Source organism: Sceloporus occidentalis, unplaced genomic scaffold (assembly GCF_023333645.1).
Source record: "Sceloporus occidentalis isolate IW3139 unplaced genomic scaffold, rSceOcc1.0.p SCAF_3, whole genome shotgun sequence".
NCBI classification, from domain to species: Eukaryota; Metazoa; Chordata; class Lepidosauria; order Squamata; family Phrynosomatidae; genus Sceloporus; species Sceloporus occidentalis.
Genome location: NW_028316983.1, coordinates 242,445,954 through 242,464,831, shown reverse-complemented (window position 1 = coordinate 242,464,831; position 18,878 = coordinate 242,445,954). Strand labels below are relative to the sequence as shown.

Sequence of the window (18,878 nt, the reverse complement as noted above, 5' to 3'; positions counted from 1 at the left end):
CATCCCATCCCAAAAATGATCACTACCAGGGTACCACTCCTCCTTACCTTGGATGCATATTCTTGGCAAAAGAGAATATAGTTTAATTCTCCAAAGAAAGTGTTCTTTCTAAGGGATGGTTTCCCTCTTTCTCAGAATGGCACTTTGCTTCCTCAAGACCTTTATACTCAGTAGAAAAGCTGTCACTTTGGGAGGAATATGTTGCTAGCACATCTCTGGCCCTCTCTGCTTTTCTAGGTCAGTTACTTAGGCTTCAAGGGAGCAAACATGGCCCCTTAGAGGTAGTTGCACCATTACATCTGTTGAATAGACTAATAGCCATATGTATGACCCTACAAAATGCAGGATAACCCACATATCCATGTTTAGTTTTTACCATATTCTCAACTGTTTTTCTTTTTAGTGGAAGTGGGATGGAAATGGATAGCCGTAGTCACCTTTGCAGAACAGTAGTAAATGGGAATACAATTAGCAACAAGGAAGATTATGAGAGGCCACAAACCAAACACTAGAAAGCCTATGACCCACAGAAGCAGAACCATGCCATATCTTAGAACTACCTAATCAGTTTCCTTGCACTTTCTTCCAGAACTGGGATGATAGCTGCAGAGTCAGGGAGCGTGGGCATAGCCTTGGAGGGTTCTGTAGGTGAATGAGAAAAAAGATGTTACTGTCGGCGATTCCCTATTAAGGAAGGCAGAGGCACTGCTTTACTAGTGTGAAGATCCAAGGCATAACCGAGTTGTTGCCACGATTCATCAGATCAACTGACTGTCTACTATTCTTTCTGATCCATGTGGGAAATAATGATGTTACCAGAGACACACTTAAACATTTTATAAATGACTTTGATGCTATAGGATAGGAAGCTGAGAGACATTGGGGCACACAATATTTTCTCATCACATTTTCCTTTTGAATGTTATAATAATAAATAAATAAATAAATAAAAGTTTTATTTATATACCGCCCTTCTACAAATCAGGGCGGTGCACAACAAGGTTAACAATACAACAAACTCCAACAGAACAATATCCAATTACAATATACAAAACCATATCATAATAAAACCTAGACATATTAAAAAGCATTACTTCCTCATGCCCATCTAATACTGGCAGAGGAAAGGGGGGGGGGAGGTGAGTACACTTTCTGGGGGGAAAATATTCAGGGGTAAGCTTGCTCGAATAAATAGGTTTTCAACCCCTTCTTAAAGTGAGGTAGGGACTAAGAGCATACTGCAGATGAACACAGATGATGTTTCATAGATTATTATGTTGAAAAACATGAAAAAGAATTTCTGGCAAGAAAATGAGTTACCCCCAACAGGAATTTGGTAAGGAAGTGTTTGCTAGAAGTCTTGGAAACCAGGTCAGGAAGGCTTTAACCATTTTGAATCCCATATTGGGAGAAAGGTGGAATATAAAGTCAGTAAATTAAATAAATAAATGAATAAAAAAATTTATACTGAATCCTACAGGGAGGAAAATAATATTTTAGAGGGTACAGGGACACCAGGTATTGAGGGCAATAATGACATCAGTTATATGAAGGAAATAAGGGAGGAAGAAAATAATATGGAAGTAGCTAAAGGGAAAGTGCCAAGATGTGCAAATATGCAGAGTATGAAAAATAAACTTGATCACTTAAAATCATAGAATCATAGATGTTTATCACACTATGCTCTTAAAGAGCTACTATTCCAGTGTGACTCCTCTAGCAGCCTCCTGTTGCATGCTGGGATTGGCAGTTTTAAGGAGCTGAACTTCTCTGCCTGAGAATTCTAAATACCCCTCCTTAAAACTGCCAATCCCAGCATGCAACAGGAGGCAGCTAGAGGAGTCACACTGGAATAGTACCTCTTTAAGAGCATAGTGTGATAAACATCATAGAGTCCATGCCATGCAAGATTATATGGAACCCTGGTGGCGCAGTGGTTAAATGCCTGTACTGCAGCCATTCACGCAAAACCACAAGGTTGCGAGTTCAAGACCAGCAAAAGGGCCCAAGCTCGACTCAGGCTTGCATCCTTTCGAGGTCGCTAAAATGAGTACCCAGATTGTTGGGGGCAAATTAGCTTACTTGCTAATTAGCTTACTTGCTGTTCACCGCTATGATCTTTGGAATAGTGGTATATAAATAAAACAAATTATTATTATTATTATACAGTCAAGGCACTCCTGACATATGGCCATCCAGCCTCTGTTTAAAAACCTCCAAAAATGAGATTCCACCCCTCCCCAGCTCTTACTGTCAGTACATTTTTCCTAATGTTGAAGTGGAATCTCTTCTTAACCTCACTTAATGCTGGAAGGGAGGTATGATTTAATAGGCATCCCTGAAACCTAGTGGAATGGAATTCATGATTCAAATGTAAGAATTGAAGGGTATAATCCATTCTAAGGCTGCACCTGCACTGCAGAAATAATCCTAGTTGACACCGCTTCAGCTGTCATGGCTTAATGCTGTGGTATGCTGGAAACTGTAGTTTTGTGAGATATGTAGCCTCCTCTGTCAGAGAGCTCCGGTGCCACAACAAACTACAGTTCCTAGAATTCCATAGTACTGAGCCATGGCAGTTAAAGTGGTGTCAACCTGGATTATTTGTGCAATGTATGTCACCAAAAAGAATACATCAGACAGATAGGGAATAATATTATATATAAAGAATGTTTACTTGGAGCAAGAAAGGCAAATTGTGAACATCGAAATGACCACTTCCCCCTTTGGATTCATCGTGTAAAATAAAGGCAGATGTTTTCAGACAGGTACTCTGGATTACAATTGGCCCTTTTTTCTCATGGACTTGAGGTCCACAGTCTTAAATATTCACAGAGGGGTGACCTCTGTTATTTTCAATGGGGCACGTGCCCTGCAGCACACCCTCCCATTCAAGCCTATGGGGCTTGAATACCGGCAAGTCTCTGTTTTTCCGGGGGGGGGGGAGGTGACAGAACGGATCCCTGCAAAAATGGCGGCCGACTGTGTAAGAAAACCAGTTTCAATCTTTTTAAAGAAAACAACGAGTGAGACCTTTTGGTTAGAAATACAGTGAGCCTTCCACATTTATTGGGATTCAGGGTTGAGAACCCCTGTGAAAGTGGAAAAAAACACAAATAAAAATCAACCCTTTTTTTAACCTGAGAGAACACCTCTCTAGGAATCTCTAGGTCTTCTAGCGCAACTCTGTGGTTAGCATCTGCAAGATGGTGGCCATAGAATCATGTTGGTAACCCTACAAATGCCTAGAGCAGTGTTTTCTCTAGGAATCTCTAGGTCCTCCAGCATGACTCTATTTTTAACATCTGAAAGAGTCGCACTGAGGATTTAGAGATTCATAGATTGAACATCCTAATCAAATCTGCAAAAGCCAAAGCTGCAGATGTGGCTTAAAAAAAGAAGGGTGTTTATGATGGAAGGAAGGCTTTTTTTAAAATGAGTTACTGAAAGCATAATGGTAAACAATTCAAATAAGCAGGAAAGGGGGGGACCTGAAGAAACTAGTGTGGGTGCAAAATAAAATTTGGATGATCTGAGATTTAAATGGGTGTGTGAATAAGAAATTGAAGATTAAAGAGGGCTACAACTCAAAATGAGCTCAGGCTTCCAAAAGAATGTAATAAAAAGAGGGTTTTTCAAAAAATGGTAGCTGTTCAACTGTGGAAGCATATATTCCATGGAAGGTGGTATACTCACTCTTTGGAAGTTTTAAGCAGATGTTGGATGCCTATTTCTCAGAGGTACTTTACCATTGGATTAACAAAAAAAGAAAATACATTGAACAGTCATTAATTACAGCATTTTCAACTGAGAAAGTCCAGAAGAAACAGAAAAGTGAAACCTGCATTTTAGCAAACACAGAAGACAAGTAGAAAACAGAGTAATGGAAAATGCCCACAGGGAAAAGGTGAAGTGGTAGAAGAGAAAATAAGCTATTTGTTCTCAGGTAAAAAAAGAGGAAAGCTAGCTATAGCAGTAGGAGTAAGTGAAACAGACGAAGGGAACAGGAGAAGTTGGAAAATATTTAGTTGGAGTAGCTAGTACAGTGATGGTGAACCTTTTAGAGGCCGAGTGCCCAAACTGCAACCCAAAACCCACTTACAGTATTTATTGCAAAGTGCTGTGTCCTTCTGGCTTTCTAGTAGCAAACTCTGGATAACTTTGTGCTGGGGTGACGGCACATGTGCCCATAGAGAGGGCTCTGAGTGCCATCTCTGGCACACATGCCATAGGTTCACCATCACTGAGCTAATATATAATCAGTGAATTTTTCACTATGGGGAAGAAAAGATGAAACAGAATGGATGGATAAATGAATGGAGAAGAAAAATTATGCCCAAAAAAGATGCTTGTGAACAAACAAATGATGAAAAATAAGACCTGTTTGCCAATACTTGAAAAGGTGAATGTATACTTTGTAAATATAGACTGACAAACAGCCTGAAAGAGAAGAGACAAAAACATGTTATATGGATACTTTGGATGCTAGAAAGTGTACTTACTAAAAGGAAGCTTCAAAGAAAGAATGATAGCCAAGTATCAAACTCAGACTGATACTGATATACCAGATAGACAACATTAGAAGATTAATTGATGCTGTTGCTTTGTTTAGGATCTCTACTACGTAGTATTTTGAATGACTCTCAGATCTTTCTGTCTAGAACAGAGTTTTCCAAACTTTGATCCTCCAGAAGCTTTGGACTTCAGCTCCCAGAATTTCTGACTGTTGGCCAAGCTGGCCAGGGCTTCTGGGAGTCCAAAACACCTGGAAGACCAGTTTAGAAACTACTGATCTAGAAAGACCTACTACTGATGCTAGCTAGCTCTTCTCTTCTCTTCTCTTCTCTTCCAGACTTGTTTCATATCACTTGACATATCTAATCAATTAATTCTTTTAAATAATACTAATCAAAGATATATAGTTTTTTGTGGGTTTTTCAGGCTATGTGGCCATGTTCTAGCAGAGTTTCTTTCTGACGTTTTGCCAGCATCTGTGGCTGGCATCTTCAGAGAATGCTTTGCCTGGAAAAAGTTGGTTGTATATATATTGTGAATGCAGGAGTGATTTGCATGTGTATTGTTCTGTGTTAATGGCCGGCCTCAGGCTGGGAGGCTAATGCAAAAGAGGATTAATGTCTGCTAATTGGTGATCAATTATCTGCTGGGAAAGCCCCTGACTCTGAATGGTTTCCCATTTGCATTTGCCGAATCCTTATTTTGCTAGTCCTCAGGACTGGTAGCCAAATTTTGTTCACTTTAAGGGTTTCTTCTTTCCGGTTGAAATTGTCCAGGTGCTTGTGGATTTCAATGGCTTCCTTGTGCATCCTGACATGGTAGTGGTTGGCATGGTCCAGAACTTTGGTGTTTTCAAACAGTATTTTATGCCCAGGATGGTTTGTGGCATGTTCTGCCACTGCTGATTTTTCTGGCTGGCCCAGTCTGCAGTGTCTCTCGTGTTCCTTGATTCTTGTTTTCACACTGCATTTGGTGGTCCCTATGGAGACTTGTCTGCAGCTGCATGGTATGCGCTAAACTCCTGCGGCTGTGAGAGGGTCTCTCTGGCCCTTGGCTGAGCAATGCATTTGCTGGATTTTCTTCGTCGGTTTGTAAACCATTTGCAGGTTATGCTTCCTCACCGCTTTGACTATTCTGTCTGTGACAGATGCTTTCCAGGCAAAGCATTCTCTGAAGATGCCAGCCACAGATGCTGGCGAAACGTCAGAAAGAAACTCTGCTAAAACATGGTCACATAGCCCGAAAAACCCACAAAAAACTATGGATGCCAGCCGTGAAAGCCTTCAACTTTGCAAAGATATGTAGTTTTACATTATTTTGTGCATGGCACTGGTTTTAATTCATTACTAGTACAAAACAGAAAGGTTTTTTTTTTTTTTTACAAATGTATGTCTTTGATTTCAAGGACTAACTTAAAGCATAACAACTTATAATATGGAAAATAAAGAACGGTATGTTTTTTTAAAATGACTCATTACCATTAAATTTTAAACACACTGAAGAAGCAGAAATCAAGGACCAAATAATATTTGCAGTAATGCATTATTGATTATGCTGGACAAATGCACAATTACACTTACTGCTAGTTCAGCAACTATATACACATATTCATTGTGTTTATTTTTAAAATAATCACAGCTTGCCTAGTCATGTAGATCTAGGTAAAGGGGTGAAACAGACGGACCCTTTGCAGCATTTCACCGCTGCATGCTCTGACTCCTCCTCCAAGCCAGTGTCATGCTGCCTGCCTCACGGCGGGTAGCTTTACAGCACTCCAGCTGCATGGCATTTATTTGCACGCCGTAGCAGGACTGCAAAGCCGTGGCATTGGGGAAAAGCTGGCTTTTCCTGGCCCAAAAAGGAGCAGCATTTTGGGCTCATCTAGATGAAATCTTGAAACACCACAAAAGCCAATGGTGTGGAACCAACACAGCCTCTAGCCACCCCTCAGTGGATTAGAGCTGTTGAAACTGTCAGGGATGATGGGAGTTGTAGCTCTTCACCTCTGGCTCGAACTCACCACCTTGTTACGCACCGGCGCTGACCAGTTTTGGCCAGTGGTTAAAGCTTTGCTCTAAAGCAGCAGAGTTACAGAGAATAGGCTGAAGACCCTGACAAACTCTCCAAGCCTTCTCACTCTTGCTTCCACAGAAGTCTTCCCACTTCTTCAGGATCCAGCTGGCTCTTGTATCTTCACCCAAGACACCAGACAACTCAGTAGTCTTATATAAAAGATCTACTTTATTCTACTATATACAGCTCCAAAACTATCCAACACAACTTCAGTACTCCACAACTATCCACTACTACCCATAAAATACATTGGGATTGATAGCCATTATTATAGCCCGTGGAAAACACCACCCACTCTTGTCAGTTTCCACCCAGTGGGCGTGTACAACCATTTTCATTGATTCTCTTGGTTCATCCCACAATTAATGATTTCATCATCTCACCTTGTCCACTTAACAATTCTCAGGTGTGTTCAATTATCCACTTTGCATTTCTGTCCTTGGCATTTAGGACTTGCTAATTACATTACCTTTTACACCTGTGTGGCTTCTAATTGCTTTTGCTGAGTCATCCTGACTCTCACATACATGTTTTATTTCTTTCACTGTATATCCCATGTTGCTTTTTCCTTAACAGAAACACCATGCCCTCAACTGACATTCCAGAGATATTTTAAAAATCAGTATTTATTGTTATTTTTTACAGAAAATTATTTATATATACTCCAGAACAGGATAATTAATTATCAGTAGCCTATCAAGCCTGCCAAATTTTAATCAAGTTAGGAAACAGAGGGAAAGACCCTATATCCTTCTGCTACATCACTTTTGGACCATACTTGGGCATACACATTCCATTACTGTAAAACATTTATGTTATATGACACCAACATTATTATGTTCAACATGAAAAGGTTAGCTTTTGCAGAATGATCTCCTATTTTCTAGGCAGTTGTCACAGCTTGCTAGTTTTTAATTGTTTGATTTTCTATTTATACTGTTGGAATCTGCTTTGATTCCTTTGTGAAAAAGCGGAATACAAATAATAATAATAATAATAATAATAATTATTATTATTATTATTCAGGACTGAAAATTCATTGATATAGAAATAAATAAATAAATAAATAAATAAATAAATAAAGGCTTTATTTTTACCCTGCCCCTCTGTCAAAGGACAATTGAGGCGGCTTACAATTAAAAGAATGCAACAATGCCCAACATCCCAATTATACATTCAAATCTATCTTCTCTCATGTTCTAGTTCCAGCACTGCAGAAATCCAGAATAGATTCTGTAGGAGGTATCTGAATTGTGAAGAAGGAAGCTGAAACACAACTCAAGCATCACAGAAATGTGTATTGGGATGTCTGCAGATGTAGATGGTAGTGTTTAGCTATTCGTAGGCCTAGTTGCATTCCCTCAAAGCATCAAGCACAAATTTAGAATATCCCTAGCAGAGTCTGTGTCATTATTGATAGCCAGAAATTTGTGTGTGTGTGTGTACCAACTTTGGAAGGTTTGCCAGCCGCTTCTAGAGAATATAGACCATGCCTTAGCAATACATATGGTCTGACCAAATTACTGTAATTCACTGTGTGTGGAATGACCCTTAAAAGATTTTGTGTAGCCAAGGTAGGCTGTTGTAGATAAAGTTAACAAAGATGCATAGAGAGCAACCTGCCTTAATAGATATTTGCACACAGTAGGAGGAGAAAATAAGAGAGGCTGGAAATACAAAAGGTACTAGCAAGTGGTTTTCTTAACAGGAAATCTTAGTGAAGAAAATTGAAGAAAAATCCAGTATTAATGAAGAGATTAATACATGTACATCAGTGAAAAATCTGTATCCAATTCAGAAAGAAAACGGCTTGCAGATACAGTTTTCATTTCCAGTCTTGCTCCCCAGGAGGTGTATAAATATCTATCAGATGAGACTGTTTTCCATACAGGGATGGAGTGAGTTTGAATCTGTGAAAACTTATGCCAGATAAAATGTGTTTGTCTTCAAGTGTCCCAAAACTGATGATTCAGAATGATTGTCTTGACAAAATTGGAGTTAACCTGAAGGCAATAAAAGGAACAACAAGAGCATAGTTCCTCTCGCTCCTGCAACAATGAATAGATTTTTGGAATAGAGAACAGATTTCTGAAACTTAATTTTGTCCCTAAGTTATCATTGAACTAAGCCTCTTGGTTAAGTTATTTTTCTTTCTGAGGTGAGAATTCTCTATAGAGATTATTTCTTGTTGTCAAAAATGATCCAATTTGCAATCTCACTGTCTACAGTACCTGCAGTAATCCCAATAACAGGCTAATAAGGATAGTAATTTATTTCTTACCTTTCACCAAGATTTGCTGTGATTTTTGAATCATTAATGTATGCACTTACTTCCAGCAAAGAGAGTAGCAGAGATAGTGCCAAAGGAATTTCTTTGCACACCAGAGAAATTATTATTTTTTTGTATAAATCCACAGAAAACATAACCAAGTATGGAGTCATGGTCTTTTCACTCTAACAGGACAAAAGCTCTTACAGCAGTTGACCCTTTTTTTGTAACAGGCAAATATTCTTCACTGTCTTATAACTTAGGCCTGTTACAGACGGGCGTAAAGTACGTCCCCAGGACGTACTAGGGTTAGGAAAGGGCGTCCATTCTGGACGCTCTAACCCTAGTACGTCCTGGGGACGTACAAAATGGTGGCACCCTATACACATGGGCGCCGCCATGGGGACGTCACCACCACGCCCCTCCAAACGGGACGGCACGGAACTGATGTCCCGGCGCTGCGCGAGGGCGCTCTTTTCGCAGCGCCGGAAGGAGCTCCATTTCGGAGCTCTTACAGGATTTGCGTCGCTGGCGCAGCCTCTACACGGCTGCACCAGCGACGCAAATGAGAAAGGGGCCAAGTGGCCCCTTTCTCAGCATCCCCACCACCGTCGGGTGTCCTTGGGGCATGAAGCCCCAAGGACACCCCTTTCAAGGCCGTGGGGAAGCAGCCTGTTGCCACTTCCCCATAGCCTGGAAAGTGGCGGATTGGGGCCTCAGAGGCTGCTGCTGTGGCAGCTGAGGCCCCGATCTGGCAGGGAAGGGGCCGGATACACACCGTTCCTTTGTTATGATTATTCTTCCCTTATGACATTCTTTTCCAATTCTTTTGGTACTCCAGTGACTTCTATAGGCTAAATACAACACACTCTTATTTCTCTGTGTCTTGGGAAAGAATTATGCCATTTGGACAGTCAGGTATTTGGAGTATATGAAGTACAGGTGGATAGACTTAAGTTCTATCCATCTTAAATTCTATCCACAGCCTGAGTTTGCAAGACTTGAGCAGGTCAGTTGATGACTGGAGTCTTTGAGATTTCTTGTTCATAGGATCGCTGTGAGTGAAAGTTGACTTCACAGCAGTTAACAACAACAAAGCAGAAAAAATAGAAGAAAACTTTGAAGAAAAATAATGGCAAGGGAAGATTTAAAAATCTTGTCCTTTAGATTTCTCTCTTTGACCAGCACAAAATTCTGGAGTATATGAAAGCATAATAGCATAAAGATACCAACAAAACACCTCCACTCCCTTCCCCTTTTGTGTCATGTCTTCTTAGATTGTAAGCTGAGGGCAGGGAACCGTCTAATTAAAAAGTTTGTATGTACAGTGCTGTGAAAATTTACAGCACTTTATAAATAAAGATTAATAATAATAATAATAATAATAATAAAACAAAAGTCTGTTAAAATGTGCTAGGCACTATAAAATGCACTATGCTGATGCTTGAATTAAATTGATCTCACACTGATTCAGTTTGATTTAATGGAAATAGGTGAAAATTCAGAGACTTTCTAAGTTCATTGAGGTACGACATGTCAAGAAGATTGATGCTTTGAAAGCTCTCACCTGGTACCACGTCTTCAGTTGTCTTTACTCTGTTGTTGCTTGGTGGAAAGTTGATGAACAATGAATCCTAGAGGCAATGAACTTGTTTTTTCTCTCTCTCAAGTAGCCTCTGTGTCATGATTTTATTGATTTTGTCTATTTATCTTCCACCTTTCTCCCAATGCAAATGGTTTTTGTTTCCTTTTGCACTAAAGTAGTGGGCGTTGGGTGAATGAATGAAGCAAACGTGATTCATGAAGTATGGGAGTGAACCTGGAAATGAGTAAAGAAATATGCATCTGTTACTATGCTAAATATTAAATCACTGGGACTACTTAACTTTTGGTGAGTGATATCTCTGGTTCCAGTGTCAGAGGGACATTCACTTGTTAAGATGAAACCTTTGGAACCAACCCAACAGCTATAAAAAGGGGGTGAGATATTGATTACTTTATACAGAGTGTTGTCATTGTGCTTCCAAATGAAATAACAGGTCCTATTGGTTTCTCTTCATTAGCTTTTCTTTACTTTTCTTTCAGTTTGAAAACAATAGAATTCTTGATTTTTGCCACCTTGAATAATTGCCTCTGGTATAATCCGATTAGAAAATAAGTGAGGGTACATCTGCACTGTAGAAATAATGCAATTTGACACCACTTTATGTGCTACAGCTCTTTCCTATGGAATCCTTAGCTTGACAGAGTTCTTGTGTCTCACAAAACTACAAATCCCAGGATTCTGTAGGATGGTGCCATGGCAGTTAAAGTGATGCCATACTGCATTATTTCCTACAGTGTAGATGCACTCTGATTTTTGTTGAATAGAACAACAGAGAAAAACGATTCCTATAGGGTTGTTTTTTGTTACACAAATTGCCCCTTCCCTATTCCAGTTAGTCTAGGTTTTGCTGTCCTACATGTCATAATTATAAATCAAATAGTATAATGTTGTGAAAACTGGGTTACTTTTGGTTGTGTTCTGTTTTTTGGAAAGGGTATGAACTCAGTTGTATTCACAGTGGCATTACTCCAACATACATTTCTGAGTGATAATCACGGGTGAATAGATTATCACCATCCACAAATGGGTGCGTAAACTCAGATAGAATCAGCTGGATCTGCCTCTGGCTTGGAAAGTCTTCCTCTGGTTTGAATAAGTATTTGTTGCTATTTGTACATAACCTCTAGAAGCAGCTTTTCTCCCTGCAAACAATATGTCTCCATAAAAACAAGACTATCCAAGAAGAAGTTGAGTATCTAATTTTAAATCTAGCAGAGGCTTTCCAAGGACCCATATGTAATAGGAAAAGATTAAACTGTTGAAATAGATTACAGTTGTTTGTAATGCTGGGTTCTGCAGCTGAGCAACATAATCACCATAATAATTAAAGGGTTTTGCCCCTGTTGTCCAGGTCTAGATTTGTTTTAGTCCCATTGCAGTTAATATTGTGGCTTTGAAATAAGATAGATATGGACAGAATTAGGCTGTTGATTTAAGCAGCAGAGATGTTGTTGTTTTTCTTAGGAGAACAACATTTGTTCTCTTTTGATTAGCAGTGATAAAAGAATGCGGTGATTGTTCTTTTAGCTTGGATGTGTGTGTCTTGCTCTCTTGCAGAGATTGGATGTATTCTGTTTACCTTGCGTTTATGCTGGAGGTGGGTATACTTCCTGCATTGTTTTTGTTTACGAGAAAGGCAAAAGAAATAAATAGATACTTCTGCATTTAGTAAACACAATTAAACATATCTTAATAGACCATAACTCAAACATTTCAACAGAGAAGTAGGGTAATTAAGTTCATGGGGGGGGGGGTTAAAATTCTGTATCCTGTAGTTTATATACCTGTTAGTGTCCATTTATGATTTAATGGGAAAGAGCCATTTGTTTTGCATGTGATTTCTGAAGGGAAACTGGAATTCATCCTTTACCATTGTGTAACCTATCAACATCACTTTAGCTGCTTAATTCCTTAGAAGCATTAGAGAGTGATAACGGCACTTTAAAGCTGTTGAATAAAATCCCATTTCCTGTTCTAAATGTAGCACAGATACAAAATATAATAAAAGAGAATCACTAGAATCAAGATGCAGCTTTATTTAATCTTAGAAGAAAACACAGAAATCAGTGTTGTAATTATCATTTGGATGGCCTATGGGAGATGTAGTCCTTTGTTGCCTTATTCTGGCAGTTGCTGTATAATCAGAGTATGGCCCTTTGTTGCCAAGGGATAGAAGTGTGTCAAATCCAAACATCCCTGTCCAGATACAGGCCTTGAGCCCTGGGGGTGCAGTGGTTAAGTGCCAGTCCTGCAGCCATAACATTGTGAGTTCCATCCCAGGGCTCCGAGGTTGACTCAGCCTTCCATCCTTTTGTAGGTCAGTAAAACGAGTACCAGCTTGTTGGTGGCAATTATCCTAAACCACTTACAATGTAGAAATGTAAATGCTACTGCTGTTGCTATTGCTATTGTTTAGGTCATTGTGCTGGTGGCCAGTCAAAGAACACTTGTCAAAAGTGGCTTTACACAAAAATAGCATAGCACCTTAATGTAAAATACATTAAATTCAAGGTTATCAGTGGAACATAGAGGAAGAAATCAATTTGAAATGAACAGAGGAGAATGTATTCAACAAAATACAGTTGTCCCTCCCAATTCGTGAGGGATCAGTTCCAGACAACCCCCCCCCCCCCCCAAATTAGAAGAACTGGAAATATCCAAGCCCCATTGGATATAATGGGTGCACACACCATTTTGTCCCTCCTGGCTTCCTGTCTGCAGAAATTCAAGACCGTGAATGAGAAGTCTGCAAACTAGGAGGGACAACTGTATATCAGCATTTAGTTTTTCACCTGTCTAACTTTTTGAGATGCTTCTGAATTGCCTAGAAAGATAATTATCTGTACTTGCTAGATGTACTGTGAACATAGGTGTTTGTGGCCTCAGCATAAAGTATTCTGACAGGAACTGTATCCCAGAGACAAAAAAATCTTTATTCTTGGCTCCTTGACCCTCATGCCCTTGAGTCAGTTATGCTAGTAGGTGCTTCAGCCACACAAGGACTGCGATCTTCCTGGAGAAATTGTGGCCCATCTACAACAAAAAGATATGCAGCCACTACTCACAACATTCACAACAGTACTGTTTGACTATCTGCTGGAAGCTTCAAGTAGATGGGGCCAGCCTAGTTTCCTTGGGGAGAAAGTTCTACAGTTGAGTGCTACTGCAGACAAAGCCCTGTTATGTGTGCCTACCAAACTAACTTCATGAGGTGTTGGGACACTCAGCAGGGTTTTCTTTGATGATTTCAAATTTCTGGCAGGCTCGTATGGGAGGAGGTGGTCTTTCAGATATTTTGGCTTGAAGTTTTTTAGATATCCTGGTTTGACTTTTCAGCCTATTCCACTTCCTGACCATCCTCTGGTCACTAACTTATCAGATAACCAGGTATATCATACCTATGGGCAACAGGCCTTGTCAGGTATCATATAAGTTGCTTCATAGTTGAGATCAAAATAGAAGGATAACTGGAACTGCCAGGTATCACTAAACTGTTTAGCCACAGCATTTTAGAGAAAGTTTGGGTTTGGGTTTTATCAAGTAAACTTCTGTTGTCCTGGGTCAACATCTGACATCTATAAATTATGTGCTGACTTTGATCACTACAGATTACTGTTCTCCTCAGAGCAAACTAGGCCCTACCATATATACTTGTGTACAAGTCAACCTTATGTATAAGTCGAGAGAAGGTTTTAGGGCCAAAGTCATGGATTTTGACATGACCTGTGGATAAGTCGAGGCTATAACTTAGGGGCAGGTAACAAAGGGTGCAAAGGGGGAAACACCGTTTCTTTCCCTCTTTGTCCTTCTCTAGACCTCTCCCAACCACTTAACACCACTTCCCAGTCGCTGGAGGAGAAGGTTTTAACATTGGATTGAAAAGGGAAGGAACTGGAAGAAAATGGGGTGTTTGATGGGGATACAAGGTTTTAACATCAGGTCGTGAAAAAAAGGGAGTTAAATGAGGTGTTTGGTGGAGAGAGAGAAGGTTTTAACATTGGATAGGGAAGGAAATGGAGTTAAATGGGGTGTTTGGTGGGCAGAGAAGGTTTTAACATTGGATTGAAAAGGTTAGTCACTATCCCCCCCCCCCCCCCCCGCCTCGGCATCTCTTTCAGAAATCACTGTGGAAGCATGGAGAGTGGGTATCAGGCAGTGCTTTCTTTCAGTACCTTTCTACCCAGTATTACTGTATTGAGCCAGGATTTTAGGGTCAATTTTGGGCATAAATTTTTCAACTTATAATTGAGTATGTACTGTAATAACTGAAAACATATTACACCGTTCAGAAGACCAGTTTTTCCCCTCTGCCTCAGACCCACAATTAATACCTTTTCTTTGCAGTACCTTTAAGAACATAAGGAGAGCCCTGTTGGATCCGATCAGCCCTGGGTGAATCTGCCATTTGGCAGCCTCTGAAGTGTAATTGGTTCAGTTTGTTCCCTGGACAATGACTTCAGTGATGAGAGTGAGCCATTTATCAATATGTCAGTCAAATGAATTATGCTGGATTGCAATCTGGAGTGGCGTCAACTACTGAGGGCAGACTGGAAAGAAAATCCGATATCAGTTCTTAAAATAGCTATTTATTACTGTCACTTTGGAACAGAGGGTTTGAGCTTTAAAGTAGTAATGTGATCATCTGTTTACTAGCCTTTGTGTATTCTGCTAATTTCGATCCAGATGCAACCTAAATGGGTCTGGTACAGGAGAAGTTAGTTTACAGCCTTGAAGGCCTGACAGATCGCCACAGAAATAATTTGCCAGCTCACATGTTGTCCAAGTCCTTGTTCTGAAATTTTGTATGATTCCCCTTCTGAACTAAAAGCAGCTAAACTGTCTTTTCCTGAAGGAAGAGCTAGAATATATATTGTCATTTGTGTTAATATTTGCTTGGCTGGTTCAACCATCACTGCTTTAAATGAAAGGAGTCCTTTGATTGTTTGTGATGTGATGGCAGTATGCATTACGTCTATGTCTGCTGATTCCAAACATAACTCATTTGTTTCCTTGTCTTTCTGTTTTTTATAGTTGCAAGACACAATGATAAAAACATACTTGTGGAGGGCCAGAACGTAGACACTGTGACCTCATGTATAAGTCAATGGCAGGTTTGAGGGCCAAATTTTGCATTTTAATATGACACACGGCTAAGTCGAGAGTAAAACGTAGGAGCGTACAACAAAGAATCTAAAGGATGAAGCAAAGAAAAACGATGCCAAAGAACTTAAACAATTCCAGCAGACATAACTGTTTGTGTTCATACTAAAGGCTGGCTGGATGAAAACAGATGAGGGTCAGTGCTTCCAGGATAAATTACATTTTTGCTTTTCACCAGGGGATGGTTCCTTTTTTTGTAAGAGTTAAAGGTACAGTACTTACACTGACCCATGGATAAGTCTACTCAGATTATTTGGGACAATTTTTAGACTTAAATTTCCAGACTTATACATGTGTATATGAAGTAGTTATTTTTCTCATTAGGACTACACACCTAACTTTTTATTTGCATTTCTGTACTTGATAGGAGGAATTCAGAGACATAGCTGTATTAGTCTGGAATATCAGTATCCAAAGGAATCTTGTAGCACGTTTGGGACTAACTGTGCAAAAGATGCCTTGGGATGACAGCAAACACATGTTGTGGTCCCAAAGGTGCCTTCTGCTGCCAGCCCAAATAGGAAAGAAAAAGATCTACTCCTATTTGGGCTGGGTTTGGGTTGCCTTAGGCGGCCCTGGTGGAACTTCCAGACACTCCGGCAGCATGTGGCATCAAAACACTATGTCTCTGGAGCATTTTGAAGCTGCTGCCATATGGTTGACTGGGTGTCTTCGGGGCATCTGGGGGTGTGCAGCGTTAAAATGCTGTGCCTATGAGCCCCCAGAAGCCAGCTTTTGCAGCCACTCTGTTCTAGCCCTCAGTCTACAGATTGGAAGAAGAGCTCTACCTAGATCTCTGAGTGTAGAGATATAGTGATTTCTGTCCTCTGAGAGTAGCTAATTTTAGTGCATGTTTGAACCTGTTATGGTTAGGTTACTAAGGCCTGTTACAGACTGCCAAAATAAAGCTGCTTCAGGTCTCTTTGGAGGTATGCTATTTAAATGATGCATGGGTCCTAAGAGTCCGGAGGTTGCACCAAAGCCACACTCCATTCCTAAGCACTGGAGTGCAGCTTTGGTGCAGCTTCCAGATTCTTAGGGTGCGTGCATCATTTAAACAGCATACCTCCAAAGAGACCCGAAGCAGCTTTATTTTGGCAGTCTGTAACAGTCACTCTCAGTGCAGACATAAAGAAATACATGCTTTTTATGGAATAAAAAAGAGTCTCATACAAATCTTTAATTATTTAATTCTTTTTTTCAGCACACTAGAAGCTCTTTCCAGTTTTATTAATGTTCCTGAATTGAGGAATCACTGGAGTAGAAATGAATGAGCTGGATGAGCTGATGATCACATATGGTTTTAAGGCAGCTTATTGGTTTTGTCAGTTTGAATCCATTTCCCGGAGCCATGTGGCATCTTCAAAATAGTTGTCTTACTCAGTGGTTTGAAATTTCAGTACTACAAAGTTAATTAAAATAACTGTGATATTTCATTAAATAATTTAGAATCATTAAAACTCTCCTTTTCTGCTTGCTAACTGATTTTTTGCATATTGCTCATCACAAAAAGCAAATCCGTAACCTATAAATTAAAATATTTAGATGCCACCTTTTCATTCCATAAGAAATCATCCCCCAAGGCAGGTAGCAATTTAACTTTGAAAATAATGCAGGGTTCAAACAAAATAAAGCAAAAGAAGACAAGCACCTCATAATCAGAGACATTATATATGAAGTCTGCAGAGAAGGGCAGAAAATTATTTCAGGAGAAGCCGGGTAAAAGTAAAACAAATTCACTGTCTGCTACAGTTCTAATGAAGAGAGAGCTTCCCAATCCCAGAGCAGGACTAAGCAATTGTGAAAGACTAGGGGGCTACATTAACCCTACAGGAGACCTTGGGAACCACAGCCCTACCACATCTGCTCCTGCAAAACAAATCACACTTTTTTGCCCCCAAGTACCCTCTCTGGGACATGGAGACATGTTTTGGAGACTTCCTGCTGAGCCCTAAGAAAAATATTTAGAAATACTGTTTAGATTGCTTGTGAAATACTTACTGAGAGATACTGCTTTGGGTTCCACATGGGAGATAAGCAGGGTATAAGTTAATTGTTTTTGTTGTTGTGTGCTTCCATGTTCTTTCCGACTTCTGGCAAAACCTAAGGCTAAACTACCGTATTATCGGGTTTCGTCGGTGAGTTTTGTTCAAAGAGAGTTGCCACTATCTTCCACTGAGGCTGAAAGTGTGTGACTTGCTCAAAGTTACTCATTGGTTTTTCATGGATGAGCAGAGATTCAAACCCTACTCTCCAGAGTCAGCCCAGTGCTCAAACCACTACACCATCCTGGCTCACATCAATTAAATTAAATTAAATTAATTAAATTTAATGTATGAGAATAAAATAAAATAAATGAGAAATAAAATAAAATAGACGGATAAGTAATAAGAGTCACCTTACAGAGGTATGGGCTTACTCTACTTTGCCGCAGTCTGAAGAAAAATAAGACAGTTTTGAACGCTACGGTATCCAACATTTGAAAAGGCTTTAAATATTGATTTACTGGATCATGGATTGACAGGACTAAGAAATCACAAAAGAGGCTTAGCAGGGAGCTGAGCGCTGACTGTGTGGTAAAGTGTAAGGCAGAAAACATAGAAGCAAACCCAAGGCTCAGTCAAGGGAGTTGTTATACCAACAAACATACAGTAGTTAGGAGAGGGTGGGTATACTAACTGATGTACTATGACAACATTTCAAAACATGCTGTTGTGACAGCATTGCATGGGCCTTCTTTTAAACTTAATACTATTTTTTAAAGATTCCAGCAAAGTTTCCTCAAGGAATTTCAAAACTGATTTATGGAGAAGGTTAAATGAGGAAATTTTACTCCTTAATGTGAGAAAGTCATCACAAACTACACAGTTTTTGAAGATGATTGGCAGTTTGGGATTTAATTTGTGCAACAAAATGTCTGTGGTTTTTCCTATACAGAAGAGAACATTTTCTGGATGCACAACAACATTTCTGTGCAAAACACCACTGGGCAAAACACCACTGGGCAAAAAAGCTCCGTCTATCTTAGTCATCTGTTCCTTGCATGCCTCTCTTTTGTGCACATGCACGCACGCACGCACACACTTACACACAAACAAACTAGAGATGGCAACACTTCAAAAATATTTCAAAATTGGTATAAAAATAGTTTTCTCAAGTGTTAGGAAAGTCTGACTTGGGGAATCATTGCACTTAGGCTGAGATGGGTGAGAATCATTGCAATTCAGGAATTATTCCAAGGGGAAAATATTTTAA

General features: G+C 39.8%; 1 protein-coding gene across 1 annotated transcript in view; it reads left to right on the top strand.

The window, feature by feature from the left end:
• LOC149317694 (trafficking protein particle complex subunit 9) overlaps positions 1-18,878 on the top strand; it is a 337,712-nt gene that overhangs the window by 203,030 nt on the left and 115,804 nt on the right. The gene's annotated exons all lie outside the window — the stretch shown is intronic.